Source organism: Ranitomeya imitator, chromosome 1, assembly GCF_032444005.1.
Source record: "Ranitomeya imitator isolate aRanImi1 chromosome 1, aRanImi1.pri, whole genome shotgun sequence".
In the NCBI taxonomy this organism is placed as follows: Eukaryota; Metazoa; Chordata; class Amphibia; order Anura; family Dendrobatidae; genus Ranitomeya; species Ranitomeya imitator.
Genome location: NC_091282.1, coordinates 646,319,590 through 646,333,249, shown reverse-complemented (window position 1 = coordinate 646,333,249; position 13,660 = coordinate 646,319,590). Strand labels below are relative to the sequence as shown.

General features: G+C 41.4%; 1 protein-coding gene across 1 annotated transcript in view; it reads right to left on the bottom strand.

Moving 5' to 3' along the window:
• Nucleotides 1–13,660, bottom strand: part of NTRK1 (neurotrophic receptor tyrosine kinase 1) — a 120,625-nt gene that overhangs the window by 86,031 nt on the left and 20,934 nt on the right. The gene's annotated exons all lie outside the window — the stretch shown is intronic.

The following is a 13,660-nucleotide window of genomic DNA, read 5'->3' as shown; positions in this document are numbered from 1 at the left end:
ATATATTATTCCACTGATGTCAGCCTTTGAACATAATGTGCCACGAATGAATCCATAGGGAACACTCATATAATGTAAATGAGTAATTTGTATCCCATAGACATATGGACGGTTATTCTTGTGTTAATGGCATTTTGAAACGCTAAGAAAGTGCTGCGTTTTTTCACTGACAGAGCTCCAATTCATATATATATATATATATGGCATTTTTTCCATTGGTCATATGAGTAGAATAAGTAGTATGTGGTGTCTTGGAGATTGTATGGGACACATAGAACATTTTTTGCTTCATTCGTAAGCCGTTTATAGGAAATTATCAAAGGCCTAAATTTGTACAGGTGTGGCTGTCAAGATACAACTGTAAGGTGTGACTTGATTTAAATGGGTGCAATTTATATCCATATACCCATCTCTTTAGAGGGTTACATACAATTGGTTGGCCTATGCCCATTGGGATAATAGAAGCATTTGGATTGGAAGCAATTTCAGCACTGTCAGTGCTGTTCAGTCTCTAATTGTTGTTTGTCTTGTTCTTGTTTCCCCATTCTGTGTAGGTAATAGGACACAAATTACACCAGGCTTCCTATATATTTTTTTCTTTTGTTTAAAATATGTGCCATTAATTGGCTTTTAATATGCCTAAATAAAGGTTATTTTTATCCAGTTGCTAAATACGTCTTTGATCCTCTGTTGGATAAACGCACCACGCTCAGAATATAGGAACAAGTCTACCACACCTTGGAAGTTGAGCAGGTTGTCTAAGAACTAGCCGGAATAAAGGCCCACATACTCGATCATTTGGCAACTCTCCCGACTCTCCCTTAAGGTACCGTCACATTAAGCGATGCTGCAGCGATATAGGCAACGATGCCGATCACTGCAGCGTCGCTGTTTCGTCGTTGTGTGGTCGCTGGAGAGCTATCACACAGACAGCTCTCCAGCGACCAATGATGCCGAAGTCCCCGGGTAACCAGGGTAAACATCGGGTTACTAAGCGCAGGGCCGCGCTTAGTAACCCAATGTTTACCCTGGTTACCATTGTAAATGTAAACAAAAACAAACACTACATACTTACATTCCGGTGTCTGTCGCGTCCCCCGGCGTCCGCTTCCCTGCACTGTGTAAGCGCGGGCCGTAAAGCAGAGCGGTGACGTCACCGCTGTGCTCTGCTTTACGGCCGGCCGGCGCTGACACAGTGCAGGGAAGCGGACGCCGGGGGACGCGACAGACACTGGAATGTAAGTATGTAGTGGTTTGTTTTTTTTTACATTTACAATGGTAACCAGGGTAAATATCGGGTTACTAAGCGCGGCCCTGCGCTTAGTAACCCGATGTTTACCCTGGTTACCAGTGAAGACATCGCTGAATCGGCATCACACACACCGATTCAGCGATGTCAGGGGGTGATCCAGCGACAAAATAAGGTGCTGGCCTTCTATCTCCGACCAGCGATGTCACAGCAGGAGCCTGATCGCTGCTGCGTGTCAAACACAGCGATATCGCTATCCAGGACGCTGCAACGTCACGGATCGCTATCGTTATCGTTGTTAAGTTGTTCAGTGTGAAGGTACCTTTAGACAAGAGCCCTCAGCTTGGCCAATCTAAAGGTACCGTCACACATAACGATTTCTTTAACGATATCGTTGCTTTTTGTGACGTAGCAACGATATCGTTAACGAAATCATTATGTGTGACAGCGACCAACGATCAGGCCTCTGCTGGGAAATCGTTGGTCGCTGGGAGTGATCAGGACCTTTTTTTTGGTCGCTGATCACCCGCTGTCATCGCTGAATCGGCGTGTGTGACGCCGATCCAGCGATGTGTTCACTGGCAACCAGGGTAAATATCGGGTTACTAAGCGCAGGGCCGCGCTTAGTAACCCGATATTTACCCTGGTTACCATTGTATAAGTAAAAAAAAAAACAGTACATACTCACATACCGGTGTCTGTCACTTCCCCCGCCTTCAGCTTCCCGCACTGAGGCTGCCGTCACACTAGCAGTATTTGGTCAGTATTTTACATCAGTATCTGTAAGCCAAAACCAGGAGTGGGTGATAAATGTAGAAGTGGTGCATATGTTTCTACTATACTTTTCCTCTAATTGTTCTACTCCTGGTTTTGGCTTACAAATACTGATGTAAAATACTGACGAAATACTGCGAGTGTGATGGCAGCCTGACTGTGAGCGCCGGCCGTAAAGCACAGCGGTGACGTCACCGCTGTGCTCTGCTTTACGGCCGGCCGGCGCTGACACAGTGAGTGCGGGAAGCTGACGCCGGGGAACGTGACAGACACCGGAATGTGAGTATGTAGTGGTTTTTTTTTTACATTTACAATGGTAACCAGGGTAAACATCGGGTTACTAAGCGCGGCCCTGCGCTTAGTAACCCGATGTTTACCCTGGTTACCCGGGGACTTCGGCATCGTTGGTCGCTGGAGAGCTGTCTGTGTGACAGCTCTCCAGCGACCACACAACAACTTACCAACGATCACGGCCAGGTCGTATCGCTGGTCATGATCGTTGGTAAATCGTGTAGTGTAACGGTACCTTTAGCTGAGTTTTGTAGCTGATTTCCAGGGAGAACAATAGGACAGCTGTTAGAAACCAAACATGCCTGATCCTTCTCTCTCCCGACCTCATCTGTTGGAGCAGAGTCAGGAAGCCCCCAAATACTTCAGACTGTTTACTGATCCTGCCGATGTTGGTGGGTTCGGACGACTTTCGCCTAATGTTTATGCGGGCCTTAATAATACATTTCTCCTGCAGCTGCCCTCGTATGGTCACCTGCAGCTTCCTTCGGAGAAAACATGATTGGGGTCTCCAAAGCTAAAGTAGCAGCAATCTAAAAAGGGGTGTAGGACAACTCCTTAAAAATGGCAAAAACAAAATTTTGGGAATATGTATTTCTTGGAGAATCAGATAAGAGGTTTTAATTGTTTCTTAAATATGGGATGAAGCCCCATTTTGTTAAATCATCAACAAAGAAATGAATATGGCTCTAAAAATTTACAGCAGCTCTGAAGCACAACGGACTTCATCTAATTTCACCAGTAAATTAGGGAGTTCAGAAATGTGAGATCCTGGGATTATAAGGATCAGGGAATAGATTAAGTAAGAGCAGAGAATTTATGTTCTTCTGGTTACAAGAGTACACAGTGAAACATGAATATCTACCACTATACTACTACTACCGGAACATTGTATATACAGGCGTGACTGTAACTAATATCACTCTATCCCATTATGTTATAAAATGTTCCATACATTTGGAATTAATATAATTTAAAGAAAAATTATAGAATAATATATATAAAATAACAAGATTATTTAACATTGTATATACTGGTACACAGTATATAAAAATATATGTAAAAATAAGAAAATTATAGATTAACGTATATATAAAATAACAGATATATGCATAATCAGTTTATAAAACGACACATAAAATATAAAAAATATAATACATAAAAATCTTAAGTATATATATATATATACCATATATAAACATATAAATATATATTTATAGATATATTGTATATAAAATATATTTATAATTATGTAATATATATGAAATACAAAAACAATAATGTATATAAAATAATATAAAAATATGTATACAGATATCTATACTGTATGTATGTATATACACACTTGAAAATAACAAAACTACAGTACATATTATATATAAAATAACTATAACATTTATAAAGAGCATATAAAATATATATACCGCATATTGTAAAAATAAACATTCAGTATATAGAATAATATATAGTATATATAAAATATAAATATATTTAATGTATAACATAACTGATATATAAAAATATATAGGTTCTCACTTTTGAATCGAAATGTCGCCATGATGGACTATTAAACAAAATCTTTTTTTTCACTTTGAATGGTGTGCTGCCTCTGATTTTTGGATTGCATGTAAGGTTTGGTCACTGCCTGGGGGGCTCTGCACCCTACTTGTAATTTCTTTATTGTTTGCTTTTTGGATAGATAGCTAATAGATAGCACGGTGGCACAGTGGTTAGCACAGCAGCCTAGCAGCGCTTGGGTCCTGGGTTCAAATCCCACCAAGGACAACATCTGTAAGGAGTTTGTATGTTCTCTCCGTGTATCTGTGGGTTTCCTCTGGGTACTCCGGTTTCCTCCCACATTCCAAAGACATACTGATAGGGATTTTAGATTGTGAGCCCCAACGGGGACAGTGATGATAATGTGTGCAAACTGTAAAGGGCTGCGGGATATGTTAGCGCTATATAAAAATAAAGATTATTATTATAGATAGATAATAGATGATAGATAGATAGATAATAGATGATAGATAATATATAAATAATAGATAGATAGTAACATAGTAACTATATTCCATTATAATAAATCCCCAGATCTACGTCCTTCTACAGAACGTAATAATTGTATGATACAATATTGTTCTGCTCCAGGAAGACATCCAGGCCTCTCTTGAACCCCTCGACTGAGTTCGCCATCACCACCTCCTCAAGCAAGCAATTCCAGATTTTCACTGCCCTAACAGTAAAGAATCCTCTTCTATGTTGGTGGAAAAACCTTCTCTCCTCCAGACGCAAAGAATGCCCCCTTGTGCCCGTCACCTTCCTTGGTATAAACAGATCCTCAGCGAGATATTTGTATTGTCCCCTTATATACTTATACATGGTTATTAGATCGCCCCTCAGTCGTCTTTTTTCTAGACTAAATAATCCTAATTTTGCTAATCTATCTGGGTATTGTAGTTCTCCCATCCCCTTTATTAATTTTGTTGCCCTCCTTTGTACTCTCTCTAGTTCCATTATATCCTTCCTGAGCACCGGTGCCCAAAACTGGACACAGTACTCCATGTGCGGTCTAACTAGGGATTTGTACAGAGGCAGTATAATGCTCTCATCATGTGTATCCAGTCCTCTTTTAATGCACCCCATGATCCTGTTTGCCTTGGCAGCTGCTGCCTGGCACTGGCTGCTCCAGGTAAGTTTATCATTAACTAGGATCCCTAAGTCCTTCTCCCTGTCAGATTTACCCAGTGGTTTCCCGTTCAGTGTGTAATGGTGATATTGAATCCTTCTTCCCATGTGTATAACATTTACATTTATCATTGTTAAACCTCATCTGCCACCTTTCAGCCCAAGTTTCCAACTTATCCAGATCCATCTGTAGCAGAATACTATCTTCTCTTGTATTAACTGCTTTACATAGTTTTGTATCATCTGCAAATATCGATATTTTACTGTGTAAACCTTCTACCAGATCATTAATGAATATGTTGAAGAGAACAGGTCCCAATACTGACCCCTGCGGTACCCCACTGGTCACAGCGACCCAGTTAGAGACTATACCATTTATAACCAGATAATATATAGAAGATAAATAATAAATGGATAATAGATAGATATAGATAGATAATCGATAGAAGATAAATTATAGATAGATATAGATAGATAGATAGATAGATAGATAGATAGATAGATAGATAGATAGATAAAGAGCATTACAGTATATATTTTTTATGTATAAAAGATGTCATTTTTATACAACAATATAGAGAAAATAAAAATGTATAATGTAGATAAAATAACAAAATATATCATATATAATTATAAAATATATTTATAATATTACAAAGAAAACACACATATATATTATTGTCATTGGGTGTAAGAGGATAATTATTATGAAGGTTTATTAAATCTGGTAATAAGCATTGATGTTACGCCAAGTGTTTGTTGTACCACAATTCCCAGCATGCCCTGCCTTGACCTCACTGTTTGTGTATATGGAAAGACAGAGAGTAGACAGATGACATCGCTCCCAGACAGGTATTAGATTTCTGTGTCCCCCCTTCTTTCTCTCTATCCCACTGATAACACCCACTAGTAAAGAGCATGCTCCTAATGAAGTGGGTGTCCTCTTACACCATGAGGTCATCGCCCTTCATCTACAGAGTGGGCTCAGCCTATTATCACCTTCCATCTATGGCCTCTACTGTTGGATCAGATGAAGATGGAGAGTGTATGACACACATGCAATCAGCACAAACACTGAATTATTCCTTCAACTGTCAAAACAGTCAGGGCCGATTGCCAAAGAGGTAGGACCCCTGTGGATTTATTACCCGGGGCTTTCCATGTTTAGGAGCTACCAAAACATTAACCTGCTGGGATTGTTTTATGTGATTTGCATGGAAACTAGAATTCGTACATGGATGCAAAGTCAGGATAAAAATCAAAGACAGCATAAAAATCCCCATTGTAGGGACAACATTCACAGAGTAATTTTTTAAGACCCTCCAAGTGGAGAATCGATGAAGCATTTATGAGGACCCCTAAGGTGGCATCTTTGACTGATGAGGAACTTACAATGCTGTGACACAGAGCATTTATGGCTTGGGCACTAATGGGGGAACATGAATTGATGTGGAACTTATGGGGCCTCTTATTGTAGCATCTCCGGCTGGCCAACTTTTGGGGAACACCAACTGATGAAGCATTGATGAGGCCACCTAAGATGGCATATTTGAGTGAGGAAAACGTACAATTCTGTGACACAGCTTGGACATTTATGGGGCACATATTCCAGGGCAAGTTAAGGCTGGAACACTTAGGGGAACATCTGTGGTTGGCCAACTATGGGAGAATTTCAAATAATGTGGCAATTATGCTGCCCCCTAAGGTTGGGTCACTTAATAGACTATATAAACATCAATCGATGAGGCCACCAAAGGTTAGGATCTCTGGAGGTATCTCTGACATGGGCGCTCTTGAGGGCACTTGTGTGACTAGGGAACCTGTAGTGGCATCTATAACAGGGCACATCTATTAAAGGGGCATTTTTGGAGTCACTTAAAGCATGGACACTTCTGCATGGGACTATCTGTGATTTGACACTTATGAGGCTAAATACTTTGATAGTTACAGGGTCACCTGCATTTAGGGCACTTATACTGGTTTGTCTTGGGTTGAAGAACTTATATGAACACCTTTGGATGTAACGCCTATGGCATCATCTGTGGCTTGGTCAATTGTGGTTGATGATGTACCTATAGAGGCAATAAAGTTGGGGAATTTTTGGCTTGTTCTTAAAAATACTTGATACATTGTCCACAGCAGTAAATAGACATCAGCCAATAAACAAGTCTCCGTCCTCTCCTCAAAGTTGACTTGCAGCATTCAATTGTCTTATTAAAAGTGATGGCCAATCAAATATTCATACATTAAACTAATGCCGCTTGTTTGCCATGTCCTTGGCATCGCCTATATAGTATTTGCTATTGAACTGTTTCCAGGTCTCGGGAGGGTTTATTAAGTACTATGAAGGCAAGTAATATTCGTTATGCTCTAGTCAAGCCGTCCATCTCTGGAGACTTGATTGATAATATTAATTTACTGACTGATATACAAAGCAGGGACTGGGTTCAAACCAGATCAACTCATGCGAAGTACTGTCACTTCCGTAGTCTCACCCCGTATGCTCCCTGGTATAAATAGGCACTAAATGTGGAATATCTCCAAATTCTTAAATTGTCAATACCAAGATGTAAAATAGAACACTACCTCGGAACTTAGGACAGGTGAGATTTATTCTCATCAGGGCTATTCAAAAGGATGGAGGCTCTTTGGAGGTGGAGGCCCATGGGCAATTACATCCTTTTCTCCATCCTATAATCCATACTTTCCAACACTCCCAAAAGAACAAAAAAAAGGAATTGTCCCTGACTCCTAGAAGAGTTGCCATATTTCCACTACTGTAGATGCTGCCACTCAGAAAGTGCGTTTTGTAGAGATGCTGGGTCGTTGGTCCACAGTTTTGGTCAAAGGGGCATGAAGAGTGTTGGAGAAGCATGGATTTGGTTTAAAAAGAAAATGAGCTATACTTGACTCATATTCTGATGTGCCCATCCCTGGATGAGTGGTGTGAGATGACTACTTGGTCATCTCGTACCAGTCATAAACAGGTATCTCAAGCCAAAAAGATAGATAAAGGAGGACACAAACAAATATGTAGAGGCTATAGAGATGTCTGACTATGTAGTAATGAGGATCTGGGTCATATCAGTCAATACCATCACAAGTTACTCAGGTCCACCCTTATAAAATCATAATGAGATGAGGAACTGATTTATGTGTTCCTCTCCACCCATTAGAGCAGACATGGACCAGAAATGTGACAATTATCAGCCCATTTACTATTTTAGAGTTGAACATTTAATTACATTTTCAATATTCTTTAGATAACCATAAATCTGTCTTAAGGTTTTAGGGCTTCAATTGTATTATGATCTTCGGCGTAAAGATGAAAATGGCCAAGCCTAATAACCCAACTACAGTCTGGGGTGATATAATGCTGACACATTGTCACCTTAGTGATATTACATGTGTTGTATCTGTGCCTGATAAACGTCTATTGAAGCTTAAAATTATAATTGGACTTGAGAAACATGAGGTCATATTTTTCTGCAGAGGCAGACCTAGAAATGTCTTCGCCTAGGTGACGAAGAGGTCTCCGAAAAAAAAAAAAAACCTGAGCAGGAAGTTTGATTTCAATGAAGCTTTTGCAAACCTGGGAGTTTTGTCAACTTTTCCACAAGTCCAGGAGGACTACCCATTTTCTTGGCGCCTCCATGATGCTCTGGGGAAGTCGGCAAGTATACCTATACTTTGATATACACTTATGACCTCATGGCCCAATCGGCCATTTAGCAGCCCATGGAGCTCATAGGTCCACTTTCCCATCCCATTGACTCATTTCCAACCCAAAGCACCTTCTTCATCAGCAGCCTTAACATGTTTCCTATTACACAATACCCTGTAATTTTCAAGAAAGCTGAGCATGCATGTGTACAGGGGGTCAGAAGTAATAGCTATTGGTTGGGTGGCGGCTATTAAAGGTGTAAGAGCACCTTAAGTTGGATCTTCTCCCATTTGACCGTAGTCCTTAATGGCCACATTGGTTCATAAACAGTGTGTATCTGTGCTTCTAGATAGATCAAGGTGGCTCATCTGTGGACTTCAAGATTTTCTACTGGAAGATAATCATAACCCCTGTGAGGCTATATCACTAATCTTGTGCTTACGTCATACACAACATTCCAATTGTGAAGGATGTTCTTCTACTGGGGGATAATCATAATTCCTTTTTAGGTTTACCACTATTTTTGGGATTACATCAAAAAGAACTTTCCAATATTGAAAGCAGACCAATTTGAATACATTTCTAATAATATCACAAACCTGATAGTGAAGGCCTTAAGTTGCATCTTTTCCAATTTGACTTTAGCCCTGGAGGGCCACATTGGTCCATAGGTGATATATCTCCGTGCTACTAAATGTAACAAGTTGGCCCATCTGTGGACTTTAAAATCTTCTACTGAAGGACAACCATAATTCCTGTATGGTTGTATCACTATGTTTTGAGTTTAGGTCACAAAGTACCATCTTGTCTTGAAGGTTCGCATCTCAGAATAATTTTTAGGATAGGAACTAAGTGCTCTATTTTGACTCTGACTTTGATATAGTAGATAAATATAATAATCGTAATATAACAAGCCTGATAATGAAGGATTCAAGTGGCATCTTCTAAAATTTGACCTTATCCTTTGAGGACCACATTAGTCCATAGGCGATGTGTCTCTGTGCTACAAAATGGACCAAATTGGCCCATCTGTTTACTGTATGATTTTCTACTGGTAGGCTACCATAATTCCTGTTTGGCTCTGTCACTATTTTTTTAGCTTATGTCACAAAGATCCTTCTTGAGTCTTAAAGATTGTCCTCTCAACATGATTTTCTTTGGTTGTCCCAAAGTGTTCCACAAGGTTCCTTAGGTATCCTGGACCTTAATACACCATCCAAGTATTGAAATAATTGTTGTATCACAAGCCTTATAGTGAACGCCAGGAGTGTAGTTGAACGTTACAGGCTCTTCCTGGGATAAAAACCCTTTTAGGACTGAACAGATTATCACTAATAGCTTCTAATGCAGCTGGGATTCGATTAGGAGCAGTGATTAAACTTGGCCATCCTCATTCGATTGCGCTCACAAGTCCCCAAGCTTCCTGGTGTAAATAGAATTTTCCACCTTGTTCTACACATGTTCTCTGCGTCTGATCACATCTCTACCATCACACTCTTTACATTCCCACAGTACGGGTGTAACACTAAACTTCCCGACCTCCTCTGTATACTGCGGCCCCAGTCATAATTCATGGCGGACTCCAGTAATGCAAGATTTTATTACAAAATAAATACATTGCACACACAGAAAGCCCCACAATTGGACTATTATATGAGACCCCCTTCCATCTCTAGGAGATATATGATGCCTTATTTCTGCTTCCTGTTCCCTATGGTGATCTGTCACATAAATCTTCATTACCGTGATCTATGATAATACCAGCAGCCAGAAAACGCACATAGACAGTGGATAAGGAAAATAATTTTTCAGAGAATTGATTCCCAAATATTTCCATAAGTGACCTCCTAAAACTTTCCCTCCTTCATGAAGTGATTGTGCATCCTAAAATAGGCCCAGTAGTGTGGATTTTGATCACCGTATGTGCAGCATCAATTACCTTTTAACAGTCAGGGAAGCGGAGCTGCCCAGGAGAAGAGTCATGCACGGTGCAATTGGCTAAGTTCCACCCAATCTGTGTTGATTTACATCAACAAGATACTGTATGTCATCTCAAGTCTGCCCGAAATTCCGCACATGTACAGTGCATGGTGTTTGACCGTGTACACAGAGCAGGAATCCTCTTCCGACAGGGTGGTAGGTTTAGGTGAAGTGCAACATGGAAGCTTCACTGTGCATGCACCAGAACCACAAGGGCAGATTGGGTGGGTTTTGGTCACTGCCTGTATAACTCATCTCTTGAGGCACTCCACCTATACGACTCCTGATGGGTAATTTATATTGCACGAATGCCCAAGAACCTGTAGCCAATGGCACAAGCATCAAATACTAGACTGGCCTAGCATGAAGTACTCAGTCCTCAAGGATGTCACTCAAGCCAGACTGGGTGGATTTGGGGCATTGCCACCATGACACATCTCCTGACTAAAAAGGAAAATTATTGATGACTAGGTCTAAAAACATGTGGTGGTCAAGAAGCAAAGCTAATTGTAAACAGCAGAGCCAAGTATGTAGACAGGCATCTTGGAACAGCAGAGCTGAGTATGTAGACAGGCATTGTGGAACAGCAGAGCTGAGTATGTAGACAGGCATCGTGGAAAAGCAGAGCCAAGTATCTAGAAAGGCTTACTGGAAGCTAAGTATGGTGAAGTAGCTGAGCTGAGTATGAAAGAAGGATCAAAGTGAAAAAGTCAGCAATGAGTTAGCAGTGGGAATCACATTCCGGAATACTCAGGCGGCATGAGGCCACCTTAGCCCGCCTAAAAAGCCTAAGGATGTGACAGGGGAGGTGTGCTCCTGGTTACCATTGTAACCCCATGTGGACTGGAGCAGAAAGAGCTGACTGCAGGGAAAAAAGGACACAGAACCCAGTGCTAGGGTCTGGACAGGTGAATAATAAAGTGATTAATCCACATCTCCTCTTTCTAACCTCCCCATAGACACTCGGCTCGGCAAAGTGTGCATGCATACTCAAGAAGGAGAAAAGTCTGGCAGTGGTTTATCTCCGAAAACAACAGAGAATGGCACATGCTGAAATGCAACATGCCCAATCCTTCTTCTCGAAATGGTCTGGGAGGTCCCAGAAATGGTGCCTTTTGCAAACTTTGCTCATATTTGTACGGGCATGGAAGGGGACATAGGTGAAAGTTCTTCTACAAGCCTGGACTTTGCTCTGTCTGTTCCTCCAGACAGCGGGTCGAGTCAGATATAATCAGTGCTTATGACAGTGATGATAATGTACGTAATTAATTAGTCATTTTTACTTTGTCCGGCATTGTAGTCTCATTTGATATCATCAACTTTCCAGTCAATAAAGGTTCGGGAGATTAAAGAGGTTTTTAAAACTCCATTACCCCCAACCTATAAATTAACTGAGATTATGATCTGTGAATGACTCTTTAATGATGCGTTATCTACTTGAGCTGTAAAGTAGTAACTAATGGAAGCCATGCTGTTCTCAGGCAAATGTAATTGGTTAAAGACCTTGCTGTCTCTGTCTCCTCAGACTCATGAAAGATCAAAGAGCCAACGTCCTTCATGTAATTAATAAAGAAACATGGTACCAGAGCTGTTAACAGGAAAATCTATTAATTTATGGGCCACAGAGAGGACAGGTGACAACACAACATATTGTCCCTGACTGCACCCTTCTAACAGCTCTCAATGAATCGTAAAAAATCTAAAATATCTGGCAAGCAGTTGGTCAATCAAAGTATGATAGATATATTTTACTGCCTGATCCAAGATAAGCAGTTTTCACACTGGTCACCATTTGACACTACAAGATAAACTCCAGAACCTTGCAACTGCATCTGCAGAAAAGGAATAATATTATAAAGCTGTAAGGCTAGGTTCACACTAGCGTTGCGCCGCCCTGCGTCGGCGACGCAACGCGCGACGCACGTAAAAACGCGCGCAAACGCGCGCAAAAACGCGCGCGTTTTGCGACGCGTGCGTCGTTTTTGACGAAAATCGGACGCACAGAAAATGCTACAATGTAGCGTTTTCTTGCGTCCGACGCTAGCGTCGGAAACGACGCACGTGGCGAAAAACGCCACCAAAACGACGCACGCGTCCCCTATGTTAAACATAGGGGCGCGTCGCCGCTGCGTCGCCGCTGCGTCGCCGGCGCGTCGCCGGCGCAACAGCGACGCACATTGGCGGAACGCCAATGTGAACGTAGCCTAAGGAGGGGGATTAGTGATAAAAGAACAGGTCTACTGTGCTGCATGAGCCAAGATAAGAAGTTTTCACACTGGCCACTTGTTGACAGCACCAGATACACTCCTGCCTTTTCTAACTGTCCTCACTGAAATGGAATAATTGTATATGGCTAATAATTAGAAGGTAATGACCAAGCGACAGGTCTACTGTACTGCCTGGGCCAAGATAAAGCAGTTTTCATACTGGAGATGACACCATAAATAAAACTCTAGACCTTTCTAACTGCCTCTGCTGAAATGTAATACTCTTATATACAGTAGCTAGAAAGAAGGAAACAATAGAATGACAGGTTTAGCTCATTGTCTGAGCCAAAATAAACAGTTTTCCCACTGGCCACTAGTTCACACCACAACAATACAGCTCTGGCAAAAATTAAGTGACCACTGCAAAATGTTCAGTTTGTCTGATTTTCCTCTTTATAGGTATATTTTTGAGTAAAATGTAAATTGTTCTTTTGTTCTATAACCTACTGACAACATGTCTCCGAATTTCCAAGCAATAAATTTTGTTCCAATTAGACCTGGTCGTCTAATGGTTAGATGGAGACCTGGAGAGGCGTACAAGCAGGGGCATAACTACCACGGTCGCAGCAGTCACCAATGCGATCGGGCCCGGGGGTAAGGCATACCTCCCAACCATCCCGGATCCAGCGGGGCTGCCCCGATTTTGACAGTCAGCCCCGCGATCCCGGGCGGGACATTAGTTGTCCCGCAGTGGTTGGGAGGTGTGCTGCAATATCAGGTGGTCAGCCTCATCCCTGCACCCGCAGAGCAGCC